Source organism: Balaenoptera ricei, chromosome 14 (genome assembly GCF_028023285.1).
Source record: "Balaenoptera ricei isolate mBalRic1 chromosome 14, mBalRic1.hap2, whole genome shotgun sequence".
NCBI lineage: Eukaryota > Metazoa > Chordata > Mammalia > Artiodactyla > Balaenopteridae > Balaenoptera > Balaenoptera ricei.
The window spans coordinates 1,077,553-1,094,990 of NC_082652.1; the positions used below are offsets into that span (position 1 = coordinate 1,077,553).

General features: G+C 47.8%; 1 protein-coding gene across 14 annotated transcripts in view; it reads right to left on the reverse strand.

Moving 5' to 3' along the window:
- The window catches only part of EP400 (E1A binding protein p400), a 114,121-nt gene extending 103,897 nt beyond the window's left edge, over positions 1 to 10,224 (reverse strand). For 11 of the 14 annotated variants that reach the window (XM_059895334.1, XM_059895332.1, XM_059895339.1 and 8 more), the window contains exon 1: positions 10,066 to 10,222. The gene's annotated coding sequence lies outside the window, so the exon portion shown is untranslated. Of the gene's footprint in view, positions 1 to 6,303; positions 6,323 to 10,065 lie in introns of those variants that run through there. The other 3 variants (XM_059895335.1, XM_059895327.1, XM_059895337.1) reach the window with 3 other exon arrangements.
- Between the last annotated feature and the right edge of the window lie 7,214 nt (positions 10,225 to 17,438).

Sequence of the window (17,438 nt, forward strand, 5' to 3'; positions counted from 1 at the left end):
ACATTCAAAAACGATTTAATGCCTATCCTTCTCAAACTCTTCCAAAAAAATGAAAAGGAGGCAACACTCCCAAATTCATTTTACAAGGCCAGCATTACCGATACCAAAACCAGATGAGGACACCACCAAAAAAGAAATTACATGTTAACATCCTTGAGGAACACAGATGCAAAAATCCTCAACAAAATATCAGCAAACTGAATTCAACAATACATTAAAAGGATAATACACCGTGATCAACTGGGACTTATTCCAGAGATGCAAGGATGGTTCAACATCAGCAAATCAATTAACATGTTACACTACATTAACAAAATGAAGGATAAAAATCATATGATCCTCTCAATAGATGCAGAAAAAGCATTTGACAAAATTCAACATCCATTTAGAATAAAAACTCTTAACAAAGTGGGTATAGAGGGAACATACCTCAACGTAATAAAGACCACATATGACAAGCCCACAGCTACATCATACTCGACAGTGAGAAGCTGAAAGCATTTCCTTTCATATCAGGACAAGACAAGGATGCCCCTCTTGCCATTTTTATCCAACACACTTTTGGAAGCCCTAGCCAGAGCAAGTAGACAGGGAAAAGCAATAAAAGGCATCCGAGATCAAAAAGAAGTAAAACTGTCACCATCTGCAGGTGACACGATACGATGTATAGAAAATCCTCAAGACTCCACCAAAAACCTGTTACAGTTAATAAATGAATTCAGTCAAGTTGCAGGATACAAAATCAATATGCAAAAATCTGTTAGATTTTCATATACTAAGAATTATTAGAGAAGTTAAGAAAAAAACCCATTTACAATTGCATCAAAAAGAATAAAATACTTAGGAATTTTCTGGCCAAGGAGGTAAATGACCTGTACACTAAGAACTGTAAGACACTGATGAAAGAAACTGAAAATGACACAAGTAAATGGAAAGATATCCTGTGCTCTGAGATTAGAAGGATTAATATTGTTAAAATGTCCATGCTACCTAAAGCAATCTACAGATTCAATGCAATCCCTATCAAAATCCCAAAGGTATTTTTCACAGAAATAGAACAAACAATCTAAAAATTTATATGGAACCACAAAAGATCATGAAAAGCCAAAGTAATCTTGAGAGAGAAGAACAACGCTAGAGGCATCAAGCTCCCTGATTTCAAACTATATTACAGAGCTTTAGTAGTCACAACAGTATGGTATTGGCATAAAAACAAACCCACAGATCAATGGAACAGAACGGAGGGTCCAAAAATAAACCCACACATTTATGGTCAATTAATTGATGACAAAGGAGGTAAGAAAATACAATGGGAAAGAAACAGTCTCTTCAATAAATGGTGTTGGGAAAACTGAACAGCCACATGCAAAAAAATAAAACTGGACCACTATATTACACCATATACAAAAATTAATTCAAAATGGATTAATGACTTGAGTGTATGACCAGAGACCACAAAACTCCTAGAAGAAAACACAGGTGGTTAAGCTTCTTGACATCTCTCTTGGAGACTTTTTTTTTTTTTTGGATCTGACTCCAAAGGCAATGGCAACAAAAGCAAAAATAAACAAATGGGAGACATCAAGCTTAAAAGCTCTGTGCAACAAAGAAAACCGTCAACAAAATAAAAAGGCAATCTTTTTATAGGAAGAATGGAAGAAGACATTTGCGAATCATATATAAGGAGTTAACATCCAAAATATATAAAGAACTCATGCAGCTCAATAACAAAAAAACAAACAATCCAATTGAAAAACGGACAGAGGATCCGAATAGACATTTTTCCAAAGAAGAAACAGATGGCCAACAGATACATGAAAAGATGCTCAACATCACTAATCATCAGGCAAATGCAAATCAAAACCACAAGATATCACTTCACACCTGAAAGGCAAATCAAAACCATGAGGTATCACCTCACACCTCATACCTATTATCAAAAAGACCACAAATGACAAATGTTGGCAAAGATGCAGAGAAAAGGGAACCCTCATGCACTGCTGGTGGGAATGTAAACTGGTGCCGCCACTATGGAAAACAGTATGGAGGTTCCTCAAAAAAAATTAAAAATAGAACTACCATATGACAATTCTATTACCAGCAATTCCACTGTATCTGAAGAAAACAAAAACACTAATTTGAAAAGCTATATGTACCTCTATGTTCACATGCACCATTATTTACGATAGCCAAGATACAGAAGCAACCTAAGTGCCCATCAGTAAATGAATGGATAAAGAAAATGTGAGATATAAAAGAGACAGATATAGAGATATATACAATGGAAATTACTCAGCCATAAAAAATAATGAAATCCTGCCATTTGCAACAACATGGATGGAACTTGAGGGTATTATGTTAAGTGAAATAAGTCAGACGAAAAAAGATAAATACTGTATGATTTCATTTGTATGTGAAATCTAAACAAAACTCACAGATACAGAGAACAAATTGGTGGTTGCAGTGGAGGTGGGGTGGTAGGCGAAGTGGGTTAAAGGGGATCAAAAGGTACAAACTTCCAGTTATAAAATAAATAAGTCCTGGGGAAGCAGAGCTTGGGAACTGTAGTCAGTAATATTGTGCTGCATATTCAAAAATTGCTGAGAGTAAATCTTTTTTTTCTTTAATTTTATTTATTTATTTTTGGCTGTGTTGGGTCTTCGCTGCTGCACGCGGGCTTTCTCTAGTTGCGGCGAGCGGGGGCTACTCTTCGTTGCGGTGCGCGGGCTTCTCATTGCGCTGGCTTCTCTTGTTGCGGAGCACAGGCTCTAGGCACGTGGGCTTCAGTAGTTGTGGCTCGTGGGCTCTAGAACGCAGGCTCAGTAGTTGTGGCGCACGGGCTCAGCTGCTCTGCGGCATGTGGGATCTTCCCGGACCAGGACTCGAACCTGTGTCCCCTGCATTGGCAGGTGGTTTCTTAACCACCGTACCACCACAGAAGCCCCGAGAGAGTAAATCTTGAAAATTCTCATCAGAAGAAAAAAAAATTGTAACTCTGTATGACGACAGATGGTAACTAGACTTATTGTGGTGACCATTTTGCAATGTACACAAATGTCCAATCATTACGATGGACACCTAAAACTAATATAATGTTGTATGTTAATTATATTCCAATAAAAATAAGCAGATACATACATATCTGTATATATATTTTTTTCTTAAAAATATATTTCCTAGTTATGTCCACTAAAGAGTCTGGAAGCAATAACACCCCATAAATACCTGCTTACTTTTGCCAAAAAGGAACTCAGGAAGAATAAGCCAGAAATGAAGGGGGTGGGTGCAAGCAGACTGGCAGGACAGCGAAGGAAGGGGCGCTTCTGAGTACACCATCTCATATCATTTTGACTTTTAGAATCATGTTAAAGTGTTACATGTTCAAAAAGCCAAATTAAATCAATAGGGATGAAGAACTCCCTAAAACTGAACGCAAACAGAAGCAAATCTAACTCTGGAAAGGACAACATAATCACCAACGGAACGGGGAAGGAAGGCACGGATCAACTCCATGATGCTGGATAAGAACAGGGAGTCAGTATCAACTCATGGTTTTCCTTAAAACACATTTCCTGTCTCCTGAAATGGCCTAAAAACAATGCCATCCTGGCAGACGGGAGGAAAACTAGGGGCAGAGAGCTCTGCAGAACAAGCAGCAATGTACACAGCCTCGCCAGGGGGGTGGGGGGGTGACGGAAGACAGAGAGAAAGGTTAGGAAACTTTAGGACAGTGGTTCTCAGCTGTTTCATCTCAATATTTGAAAAAAATAAACTCATGCCGTTGTTTAACACCATTTGTATTTCAAAGTCAAGTCAACAATGGGACTACAAACAAATCCAAGACTAAGTAAAGCTTCTCCTTTCAACCTGGGGCTCTGCTCAAACAGAGATCCTGCTGCACACACACTCACACTCTGGAAAACCAGCAGAGTTAAGGCTGGAGGCCTAGTGACAGGCACAGGAGGGTTAAGAAAGGCCAGGGTGACGGGCGCCACTCAGGGCACCGCGGGGGCCGCGTCGCCACACAGCGCAGGCCTCTGCGGGGCTGAAACGCAGGCAGCGTCGGCCGGGGGAGTCTGAGGTCCGCGAGCTCCATGCACCACCACCACATCTCAGTTTTGTGAGAAAGCGACTCAGGGGGAGCCCAGGCGGGGATGGAGACTGACCCCCGTCAGCAGAGCGGTGGCAGCTACACCACGAGGACCTTCACCCCCAGACACCCCACGTCTAGCCACATGAAACCTCCCTCTTTTCCTGAAAAAGCACTGCCATCCTCCAGAACTTCCCTCTGCGGAGAATGCTCTCTGCCCTCTACTCCCTGGTAACCTGTATTCAAGGGCTTTTTATAAGTTGTCTTTGTGCTGCCCTAAGTAACTTGATAGACACCCCAAAAATGGACCAACTACCTCTGCCAGAGGAAGTTAAAAAAAGGCTTAAATTAAACACATTAAAAACAATGCTTTCACTCATCTTGAATTGCTCCCCCAAATTTTTTAAAAGATGGATGGATACATGGATGTGTGATAAAGCAGGTCAGTAAAATGTTAATAATAGAAAACTAGGTGGTGGGTATCTAGGTGTTTACTGTAAAATTCTTTCAATCTTTGTGTATCTTTTAAATTTTTCATAGTAAAATGTTAGCATCTATTAAGATGGTGACACCAGATGTCACTTAACAAAAGTCCTATTGGCTAACAAAACATTCATTCTTCTCCTACCTCAGAGCAGGTTATGAAGGTTCCATAGTAGTTCCTAAAATACATAAGTTCCAAAAGATATAAAATGGACTAAACTGAGTTTTAAAACTGTCTAGGGTGCATTACACCATGTGCTACTACAGAGGCCTAACCCCTCTGGGGCTGCAGTGGAAACGGAAGCCCAGACTTCATGTCCCCAATGTCCCTTCTGATTAAAATCATGGTGTTGGTGGTGGGTCCTTAACCTGATGGGCCAGCGCCCCCTGTACTACACCAGGTGGGACCTATCTCAGCTTGAGAGGAACATTCAAGACAAACTGAAGAAGTGCTTCCTTAAACACCAGCGAATAAAGCTACAAACGCCCAATTCATTATTCTGCTGCTATATCTCAACCTTTTTTTCCCCATTGTCCCCCTAAGAAGCCTATTTAGGCATTTCTCTCCCAATCGTCCCCCATGAAGTTGTAAACCATAGCTATACTGTATATGTGTGAAGTACTGTGACCCTTTGGGATGCCACAAACCACTGTCATACTTAATTATTTCTCACCTTCCTCTCAAGAACCAATTCTGATCGCCTTGTGGGAGATATCACCCTCATAGAGAATGTAGCTTCTAATACATAGAAAGAAACCTATTTTTGCAAATTTTCTGTACATCTGTTATTCCAAAGTGTTTATTTAAAAATTAAATAGAGGCTTCCCTGGTGGCACAGTGGTTAAGAATCTGCCTGCCAATGCAGGGGACACGGGTTCGAGCCCTGATCTGGGAACGAAGATCCCACATGCCGTGTAGCAACTAAGCCCGTGCGCCACAACTACTAAGCCTGTGTGCCACAACTACTGAAGCCTGCGCACCTAGAGCCCGGGCTCCACAACAAGAGAAGCCACCGCAATGAGAAGCCCTCGCACCACATCCAAGAGTATTCCCCGCTCACCGCAACTAGAGAAAGCCTGCGTGCAGCAATGAAGACCCAACGCAGCCAAAAATAAGTAAAATACATTTATATAAAAAAAATTAGGGCTTCCCTGGTGGCGCAGTGGTTGAGAATCTGCCTGCTAATGCAGGGGACACGGGTTCGAGCCCTGGTCTGGGAAGATCCCACATGCCGCGGAGCAACTGGGCCCGTGAGCCACAACTACTGAGCCTGCGCGTCTGGAGCCTGTGCCCCGCAACGGGAGGGGCCGCGATAGTGAAAGGCCCACGCACCGCGATGAAGAGTGGCCCCCACTTGCCGCAAGTAGAGAAAGCCCTTGCACAAAATGAAGACCCAACACAGCCAAAAATAAATTAAATAAATAAATAGCTATTAATTAAAAAAATAAAAAATTAAATAGACCAAATATCAAATAAAAATCTTAAAGTCACAATCTAGATTAAGAAAATAAGACTCAACTATATGCTGTTTACAAGAATACACTTTGAAAAGAAATGCATACAAGGGAATTCCCCGGTGGTCCAGAGGTTAGGATTCGGTGCTTTCACTGCTGAGGGTCTGGGTTCAATCCCTGGTCGGGAAACTTAACACCCTGCAAGCCACGTGGCATGGCCAAAAAAGAAACAAAAAAATTTTTTTTAATTTAAAAATAAAGAAAGAAATGTATACCAAATCAGTCAGTTTGAGGAAGTCAAGGACGAGGAGAAAGAGCCAAGAGGAACCTCATCACACTTGGGGCACTTCTGTCCTGTCCGACTCTAATGCAACGTGAATCGTTCATTCATTACTTGTACTAAAAGGCTGGCAAGAATCCAAATGTCCTTCAACGAGTGAATGGATAAACCGTGGTCCATCCACACCGTGGACTACTATACTACTCCACAAAAAGAAACATTCTCGGTACACGCAGCAACCTGGATGAATCTCAAATGCATTACGCTCAGTGGAAGAAGCCAGACTCAAAAGGCTCCACGCTGTGCAAGTTCCTTTAGCTGACATCCTGAAAAAAACAGAAAACACACACTCAGGGGTCAGAGGCTGCCAAGGGCTGGGGAAAGAGTTGACTACAGAGTGGCAGCACAAGGGAACTGCTGGGAGGGAAGGAATTGTTTTGTACCCCAAGTGTCATGGAAATTACACATCTGTCAAAATTCTCTGAATTCTACTCCAAGAAGTGAATACTATTAAACGTACATTAAAAAAAAAAAAAAGCTAAGTAAAACAGCAAAGTGAGGATATGCAAAGACCTTCCCTTCCACTCAGAACATAAATGATTTTTAAAATTTATTTCTACAATAAAATAGTGCGCCTAAACAGGATAGAAATTTCTGTTGGTTAAAATAAAGCAAAACACACAGAAGGGGCGGGGCTGAGATAACAGGCCCAAAGGACGCTCTACCCGCTCTACCGGGAAGAAAAGTCTAAGGGCCAGGGTCTTGATTCCTAAAGGCAGCGGGTACTCAGTCCCTCTACAGGGGGCCGAGGAGCAGAAACAGGCTCCAGGGCAAGAGCGAGGCCGCAGCCACAGCCAGCTGCTTGCCCTGCAGGCGCTCACTGCCGCCACACTGGGCGTGCGGGACCCTGCGGGTGCGGGTCGCTGTGCAGAGAGAATGTCAACGAGAGAATTCGAGGCATAAGACAGACGGCCCCTGTGAATGGTCCACGCGAAGGACACCACGCTGCCTGTGCAGGACGTCCAACTTCACCCAGGGCCCCCTGAATGCGAGATCCAGCAGCTGAACCCTTCCTTCAATGGCCTCCGGAGCTCCCATCTCCAACTGCAGGAGTCAAATTCAATTCTCTTTATTTCTACCTACGAAATCCAAACCTCACCTCGTGCGTAAGTCTCTACTAGAAAAGCCAATTTCCCTCCTCTAACTCACAGCATGCGAAGTCTATTCCTCAGCAACCCTATAATTTTTAATTACCCCTGTGTGCCTAGGTCCCTACCAAATCCATCTGCTTTAGAAAAGAATGTGTCCATTAACTTATTTACTCAACAAATGTTTATTAAGCACGTACGCCATCAGACACGATTTGAAGCACTGTGTGTACGAGAGTGAACAAAGCATAGTTCCTGCCCCATGGGGGGCAGTAAGGCAATGAACAAAGCAGAAAGTGCCAGACCATCAGCGCAGTGGCAAAGCTCAGGGTAAGGGATGGAGCATGTGGGTGAGTGGGCAAGGTGCTGGGTTATCCAGCAGCCTCTCTGAGGAGGGAACTTCTGAAAAGAGAACTCAGTGAGAGGCAGACCCGTGGCATGTGGGGACCTGATGTTTCAGGCAGAGCCGATGCGTGTCCAGGCCTGAGCTGGGTGTGGCTGGAGCCAGGTGACAAGGAGTGGGGTCAGGACATGAAGTCACAGGGGCAGCAGGGACCTGGGCACAAGGGGCCTCATAAACACTGCCTTAAGGACTTTGGCTTTTTTTCTGAGGGAGATGAGAAAGCATGGAGGGCTCTGAACAAAGCAGTGCATCACCTGAATCTGTGCTGAGAGTCAACTGCACAGCAGCTCAGCTCAGGTGAGCAGAGAACAGGGAGGAGGTCACTGGAATAACCCAGGCGAGATGACCCGGGGGGCTTAAATGACAGCTGTAGCCAAGAAGGCAGTGAGAAGCAGTCAGGTTTGAGATCAATTTTTAGAGTGCCAACCGATCAAATTTGGAACGTGGAAGGAACGCAGAGACCACACAAGGAGCTCTGTCCTGAGCAACAGGAAGAATGGAGCTGCCTCTGACTGAGACGCAGCAGTGTATAAGCAGGTTTCACACATGTAAAAGTGGCTGTTTGGAAGATCCTGCCAGGAGATACACATTCAGGGCGTGTTGACAAGTGACCTAGTTGTGACACGGGATGAGATCACCCAGTGTACAGACCAGAGAGGAGGTGGGAGGACCACCTCGAGGCATGATACTTTGTATAAGTTAGGGAGATGAGAAGGAACCAGCAAGGAGGCGGAGGAGAGCAACCATCAAGGTAAAAGGACAATCAACAGAGTTGTGTCCCAGTGCCACCAGGGGACAGCGATTCAAGGAAGCCATGGGAGGTCCAGTCAAAGGCTGCCAACAGGGGGACTTGGCAATATGGTGTCACCTAACCCCAAGAGGGGCTGTTTCAGAGGCAAGGTGGGACCAAAAGCTTAGTTGAACCAACGTTCAAGAGAAATGAGAAGAGGAGGAAGTGGTGATAGCAAGCTCGCGATTCTTCCTAATTCTGGTATAAAAGGAAGCTAAGCCCTAGAAAAAGTAACGGTAGCCGGAGAAGTTGTACGTTGATGAGAATACTCTGAAGAGAAGATAAACTGAAGGCAAAACAAGAATATTAAAGCCATGGCCTGGGACAGGCAAGAAAGAGTGGATCCAACACAAGAAATTAAGTAGATAATGGTTCACTGATACTACCCCACTAACAGCAACTACTGTAGAGGATTTCATGGCACCTGCTCGTGCTAACTACATGTTTTTAAAAGCACACAGAATTACACTGTACAATCCCCATTATTAAAAAAAAAAAAATTACATGAATAGAACAAGGGGCCACAGACAAACTGCTAAGTGTGCTTATCTTTGGGTGGTAGAATGATTTAGAGTTTTAAGATGTATTTTTACATTTTTTTCCAACCATTCAGAGAGCATATTTATATTTCATTGGTTCCACTAAAAAAAATTACAAAAACCATTTTATTGCACATATCAGGTAAAAAAAAAAAAATCACCAGAAAATACAAGTAAGCGAAGAGAATAAAACTCATCTATAACGCCCGGGATAAGCACTACAGCCCGTCGCTATGTTATTCTTCTCCGACTGAGGAGGTGGCGTCTGAGCAGAGATGCGGGCGGCAGATCTCTGCGGGAAGCTGTTCCGGGCGGAGGGCGCGGGCAACGCGAAGACCCCGGGGGCGACAAGCCTTAGCCAGCTGAGGGCTGCAAGTGGGCGAGGGAGGGGGGCTGGAGGCGGCCGCACGCCGCGGCGCCGCAGGGCTCCCTGGCCGACGCGTCTGACAAGTCACTCTCCCTCGGCACCTTTGCCCACACCTGCGCGGGACACCTCGCGCGAAGGAGCGAAGCCGCGCCATCCCCATGCTGCGGAGAGGGTCGGGCATCGAACCCGGACCACCACACCAAAAGAAAGCAACAGACCTGACTTGAATCCCGCGCACGAAAAACAATGCGAGGCGCCCCGCGGCCCCACGGCCCACTCACCGGGAGGAACGGGCCGGCCCGCAGCGGGCCCGCAGCGCCCCCGGCCGCCGCCGACCCCCCTCACGACCGACCGGTCCCGGCGCCGAGCCCGTCCCGTCCCACAGCCAGCGCCGCGCGGGGCCTCCTTCCCCGCGCCCCGGGCCCCCGCCGGGGGGCTCCAGGGGGAACCGAGGCCGGGGCGCAGGCTATAAGACCCCCGGCCCGTCGTCCCCGCCGCGCCCACACCTACCCTGGGTCTGGGCCGCGCTCCTCCACGTCGGCCTGGGGCTGGGGACCGGGCCCAGTCGGCGCCGTTCCGCTCGATACATCCGGGGCCCGGCCGGAGGAAGCGGCGGCGCGCCTGCTACGGCGAGCCGGAAGGGACGCGCGCCCCGCGCTCGCAGCTGCGCGTTGGCGCCCGGCGTGACGTCGGCGGAGCGGGAGGCGTGGAGACGGCGGCGAGAGCTAGACCAGCACGGCGAGGGCGCGGGCCGATGGGCCGGCGGCGGAGCGGGCCCCGGGTTTGTGGAGAGCGGAGGTTGCCCTGGGGGCGCTGCGAGGACGAGGGCGCGGGTGTACGCTCACTCCTCCCGCCGCAGCGTCTATTGCGCGCTGGCTGCTGGCCTCCGGAGGAGGTCCCGGAAGCCCGCGGGGCCGCCCATCCCGGGGGGGCGGGGTCGGCTGCCGGCGCTGTGGGCGGGGCGAAGGGCGGGCAGGCGGGCTGGCCGAGCAGGATGAAGGGTCAGCCGGAGGGCGGAGTGAGGAGGCGGCGCAGAAAGGGGGCGGGAGCCGAGGAAGTCATCCCTCAGAACCAGACAAACCGTGCGGGGAGACGGGGTGTCCACTGGTAACTGTTACCCGGCTCACCTTCGGCTGCTCGCTGCTCAAAGCCAATAAACGGGAAGCAAGAGTCAGGAGAAAGGAAAGGTGCTTTAATCAGAAAAGCCGGCAGTCTGGGGAGGAGGTGGACTCGCGTCCAGAGATCAGCTCCGAGGATTCTGCTCAAACATGACAGTTTCTAAAGGGAAAAAGCGGGGAGAATCTCAGGCAGTCATCGAGGCAGCAGGGTGGGTTCTGCGTCCTTCTCTATTGCGTGCAGACTGGCTGACTCTTCAGATGTTATCTTGCCTCAGTGATCTGCCTGCAGGATTGCTAAGGGGGCTGCTGGGGGCAGAGAGCTGGTCATTCTTTAACTGCTTAACTCTTCATTCTGACTTCTTTTAATCTAGGGAAAGAATCAACAGCTTAGGCAAGGCATGTGTGCATTCAGGAGAGCATTAGTCAGGAATTAGTTTAAATTGCCTAGTGATCTCATTCCTATAATTAGGTTCTTTTAAGGTTAGAGGGGAACAGAAATGGGCAAACAAGAAAGGGGCAAACGAGCTGCTTTCATAAAGAATGGAGTTGGACCACAGCCTCACACTATCTGCAAAAGTGAACTCAAAATGGATCAAAGGCCTAAATGTAAGTGCTAAAATTACAGAACTCTCAGAAGGAAACACAGATGCAAATCTTCAGGATCTTGGATTAGGCAGTGGTTTCTTATGACACCAAAAACAGAAGTAACAAAATAAAAAATAGGTTGGACATCATCAAAATTAAAAACTTGTGTTTCAGATGACACCATTAAGAAAAAACAACCCAGAGAATGAGAGAAAATAGCTGCAAATCATATACCTGATAAGGGACTTGTATCCAGAATAAAGAACTTGCAACTGAAGAGTTAAAAGGCAACTAATTTTAAAATGGGCAAAGGGGTGGATTAACAACAAGGTCCTACTGTATAGCACAGGGAACTATGTTCAGTATCCTGTCACAAACCATCATGGAAAAGAATATGAAAATATATATATATGTATATGTGTATAACTGAGTCACTTTGCTGTACAGAAGAAATTAACACAACATTGTAAATCAACTATACTTAAGTTAAAAAAATTTTTTTAAATGGGCAAAGGACTTGCATATATGCCTCAAAAGAGGATGTGCAAATAGGCCCATGAAAAGATATTCAACGTCATTAGGGATCGGCGAAATACAAACCAAAACCACTAGGATGGCTTGAATCAAAAAGTCAGGTAGGGGCTTCCCTGGTGGTGCAGTGGTTGAGAATCTGCCTGCCAATGCAGGGGACACGGGTTCGAGCCCTGGTCTGGGAAGATCCCACATGCCGCGGAGCAACTAGGCCCGTGAGCCACAACTACTCAGCCTGCACGTCTGGAGCCTGTGCCCCACAACAAGAGAGGCCGCGACAGTGAAAGGCCCGCGCACCGCGATGAAGAGTGGCCCACGCTTGCCGCAACTAGAGAAAGCCCTCGCACAGAAACGAAGACCCAACACAGCCAAAAATAAATAAATTAATTAATTAAAAAAAAAAAAAAAAAAAAAGTCAGGTAGGGCTTCCCTGGTGACGCAGTGGTTAAGAATCCACCTGCCAATGCAGGGGACACGGGTTCGAGCCCTGGTCCGGGAAGATCCCACATGCCGCAGAGCAACTGAGCCCGTGCACCACAACTACTGAGCCTGCGCTCTAGAGCCCGTGAGCCACAACTACTGAAGCCCACGTGCCTAGAGCCCATGCTCCGCACCAAGAGAAGCCACTGCAATGAGAAGCCCGCTCAGTGCAACAAAGGGTAGCCCCAGCTCGCCACAACTAGAGAAAGCCCGCGTGCAGCAATGCAGACCCAAGGCAGCCAAAAATAAATTAATTAATTAATTAAATTAAATATTAAAAAGACATTGTTAAAAAAAAAAAGGTAACTGCACCTTTATCTTGGATAGCCCTGAATGAACCCATGTGAGCCCCGAATGTAATTGCAAGTGGGAGGTAGAGGGAGATTTGACTCCAGAAGAAGTAGGAGAGGAGATGAGAGAAGCAAGAGGCTGCTGGACAGGTACGACTGCTGGCTGTGGGCTGTGATGCAAGGAATGTGGGTAGAAGCTGAAAAGGACAAGGAGATGAATTCTCCCCTGGAGCCTCCTGCCAGCACCATGATTTTAGCCACATGAGACCCATTTTGGACTTCTGGCCTGCATGACTCTAAGATAATAAATCTGCGTTGTTTCAAGCCAAAAAAAAAAAAAGGTAACAACAAGTGCACAAGCCTATGGCGAAATCGAAAACCTCATACACTGCTGGTGGGAATTTAAAGTGATGCAGCCTCTTGAAAAAAATGGTTTGGCAGTTCCACAAGAGTTGTTAGGAGTTAACATATGACCCAGGAATACCACTCCTAAGTATATACCCAAGAGAATTAAAAACACACAGCCACATGGAAGTGTGTATGAAAATATTCTTAGCAGCATTACTCATAATTCCCAAGAAATGGAAACAACCCAAATATCCATCAACTGATGAATAAACAAAATGTGGCATATCCATATAATGGAATATTATTCAGCCAAAAAAAGGAGGATGAAATATTGACACAGGCTACAACATAGATGAACCTTGAAAAAAACATTACACTAAGTGAAAGAAGCCAGACACAGAAGGCCACGTATCACATGATTCCATTTATATCAAATGTACAGAATAGGCACATCCATAGAGATGGAAAGTAGATTGCTGGTTTCCAGGGGCTGGAGGGAGGGCACTGGAGTGACAGCAGCTGGATGCCGGGTTTCCTTTCAAGGTTGATGAAAAAGGTGAAATTATGTAGTGCTGATGGTTGCACAACTTTGTGAATTTACTGAACACCACTGGATTGTGCACTTTGAAAGGATGAGTTTTGTGGTACGTGAATTATATCTCAATCAGAAATCCATCTTAAAAAAAGAAATGCAGGCTAAAGTGATCAACTCCTCAGCAAAATGCAGATGCAAATATCCTCTCTGATATTAAACACACAGAAAATTCTAAAGAGAAAAAAAAACTTGACTATAAAAGGGAGACAGGAGACGTGAAAGGGGATAAAATTAGTTGGATGAAAGAGGGGAGTGATTTCATGTTTCTAAGTACTGGTAGGGAGGCCCTTTCAATCTTCACTCCACCCTCCTACTTAGCAAAGTTGGAAAGTTAAAAACTACACCTGCCAGATTCCTTGGAGGTCAGAGCCCCAGCCAAGACTTGGGCCCCTCCCGCTTGCTGCATCTGTGCATGACTGGGGGTGGCGGGGAGGTGCCCTCCTTCCTGCTGCTCCTGGCTGCACTTGCTGCAAATATGAGTTGACAAATTTGAGTCTCTCCTGTAAGGGAGGTCCGGTGGTGGGTGGCTTCTTGACCTGAATCCCTGACCCTGGACGCAGCTCTGGGCCTGCCATAACACATCTCCAAGTGTGGGGCTACTGGGGGTCCTGGGTCCTCCCATCCCTCTCGGCTGCAGAGGCAGTGTCAGCAACTGGAGGTGCCTTGGGGGGTCAGTTCTGTTTTGTTTCGGGAGTCATTCCAGGAGACCCAGTCCAAACCAGGTTATTAGGCCCCTCCAACAATGCACAAGCCCCAGATTTCCTGTAGAAAATGTCTGCCCAACTAAATCTGCAGAGTGGTTTCCGTTTCCAGAAGCAGACTGTAACATTTTTCCTCTTAGACCCTCTCAAACTGCAGTTTCAATACACACAGATCAAAACTGCTTAAATGTAAGCTTTAAAAACTGTGAACCGCTATATTGTATACCTGCAACTTACAGAATATTGTAAACCAACTATACTTCGATTAAAAAAAAAAAACGCTTAAATGATTTTCCCACTGTTTTCTTGGATGGTTGATTCCTGTGCATATCTTACGTGCCGGCCAATGTGGGAATCTGTGGGGTGGCCGGGGAAGGCTGGCATGATGGGCCGCCAAGCTCCTCCCTCAGCCAGGAGGACTGGGGCAGGGAAAGGAGGTGCCAGCTCAGGCTCTGCTTGCCCTCCTGCATCGGAGGGGATACAGTGCTTTTCTGTTTTTGTTTTGTTTTTTAATTTATTTTATTTATTTATTTTTGGCTGCGTTGGGTCTTCGTTTGAGGGGGGGGCTACTCTTCATTGAGGTGTACGGGCTTCTCATTACGGTGGCTTCTCTTGTTGCGCAGCACGGGCTCTAGAGCACAGGCTTCAGTAGTTGTGGCACGCGGGCTCTAGGGCGCAGGCTCAATAGTTGTGGTGCACGGGCTTAGTTGCTCCGCAGCATGTGGGATCTTCCCAGACCAGGGCTCGAACCCGTGTCCCCTGCATTGGCAGGTGGATTCTTAACCACTGTGCCACCAGGGAAGCCCTGCTTTTCTGTTTAAATCAGCCAGACTCAGTCTCGGTTGCTGACAACTGAGACCCTGACTATGCAGGCCCCTGACTCTTTCCTGAGTGTGCTTCCCCACTCAGGCAAGGGGCACGAGACCCAAAAGAAGGCCGGCCCCAAGATCAGGTTTGCTCCCTGCTGTTGTGGAGAGTGGGGTAACAGGCATTGTCTTATGATACTGGCAGGGATCCAAGGAAACACTTCTACGGCGGACAGGGGCTGTCAGAATTAGGTAGCCATTAGAAACCCGCCAGACCACCGAGTCTGCATCTAGGGGTGCTCACACGTGGACAAGGATGTATAGGATGGTCGCTGTGTGCAAAATCAAAGGCTGGACACACGTCCACCAGCAGGCTGAGTAGTATGGACCGCGTACACCGTGGGCCACCGGCAAGAACGACACAGACTTTTGTGATGGCAAAGACCACCACCATCCGTGTGAAGACAAGGGTCAAACATGCTCATATATGCACAGAGATCTCTGGAAGTCGCAAGAAAAAGGTAAGAGTAGGGGCCTATGGAGAGATACTGGGAATTAGGGAGGGAGGGCAACTTCCGTTTTTTTGTACTCTGGTTGTTTTTCCAAGTACATATTTTATTTTATCTTATTTATTTTTTTGGCCGTGCCATGCAGCATGCAGGATCTTAATTCCCTGACCAGGGATCGAACCCATGCCCCCTGCAGTGGAAGTGTGGAGTCCTAACCACTGGACCACCAGGGAATTCCATCCAAGTACATATATTATTTTAAAATATCACATACCCATGGATCCTCCAAGGTGATTTAAATGAGTCACCCAGGGACTTCCCTGGCGGTCCAGTAGTAAAGAATCTGCCTTCCAATGCAGGGGACGTGGGTTCGATCCCTGGTCGGGGAACTAAGATCCCACAGGCTGCGGGATCCCTCGCGCAACAACTACTGAGCTCACGCGCCTCAACTAGAGAGAGAAAACCTGCGCCCCACAACTAGAGAGAAGCCAGCACGCTGCAAGGAAAGATCCCACATGCCTCAACGAAGATCCCGTGTGCCGCAACTAAGACCTGATGCAGCCAAAAAAATAAACAAAATAAACAATTTTTTTTAAAAAAAAAAGGAGTTTGTTCTTTGCTAAAAAACAAAACAACAGTCACTCACTAATTGCCTGGAGTCACACTTGGGAATTGTCTACAATTTGACCCTGAAACCAAGACCATGTGACCTTTCACGGGAGAACCCCACGATCCCAGCAGTTCTTAGGTTACTTTCTGCCCTGGGGAGTGACTTAAAAAGCCCTATCACAGGTAAAATTAACACGCTTAAAGCCAAGCCCCAATATGTCTCCTTCAAGCCCATCCTGTTCCTAATCACGCCACCTGTTAATGGCCCAGGTAGCTCATCAATTCCTGAAACCCAAAGCCCAAGTCAGCCTCGAACCCTCCCTCCCATCCCAGCCCCAGGCCACCTGGCAGCGGCAACCACTCGCTACGGTTTCTCGGACCCAAAGGCACACCTCACTTGGTCTCTCCCCCACATCACTGCCAGTCTTCCTGATTCTACTCGCCCCACCCGCTCTGTTCTCCGAAAGGGAGTGCTCCCTCGAGATTTGCCACGTTGTACACACATGTGCAACCCACCACACGGCATTTGCACATACATCACATGTGCACACGTACCCATGCAGACACATCCACCTACGATCACATCACATAAATACACGTGCACAAACTGCTCACACACCACACGTGCGTCCACGTGGGCACACACATACCACAGCATATGCACGTGTGCGTCCCACGTGCACACACCCCACGCATCTCCTGCAGCAGACTTGCCGACTGCCTGCCCCCCGCCTGACCCCTCTTCCTTGGTAACAGAGTGTCGCCTTCTCCTCAGGGCGCCACTTAATAAAAGCATTTCCCTGCCCCCCTTGCAGCTGGACGTGACCACATGACACACCTCTGGCCAGCAAGGGGATGAAGTCACTGGCGGGACGTCCCGGAGGGCTCGCTACGGGACACAGTCAACGACGTGCCCCTTCCTTCTGCCCTCCCTCCTCCCTCCCGCCCGGAACGCGGACGGCGCCAGGGATGCACGGACCAGGATGGGAGCTGCGTGCTGCAGGGGGCCGGGTGGACACCCAGGAGCCCGTGTCCTCCAGCGCCGGGGGCTGCTACCCCTGGCCCGACGGCCCCCCTGTTCTGTCCTGGTCTGCGCCGCTGCCGGGCCGCCGAGCCCCACCCTGACAGCCAGTCCTGCCAGGAGCCGCCCGCTGTCCCGCCCGCTCCGGCCTCCGCCCAGGCACGCGCCCCGCCAGGTCACCCGTTCCCGCCGCTCGCTCTGCTGCTGACACAGGGCCCGGCGCTCCTTGCACCTCGCTCGGTGGAAGACCCGTGGAAAAGACCGAGCAAAGGTAAAAGAAGTGACTGAGC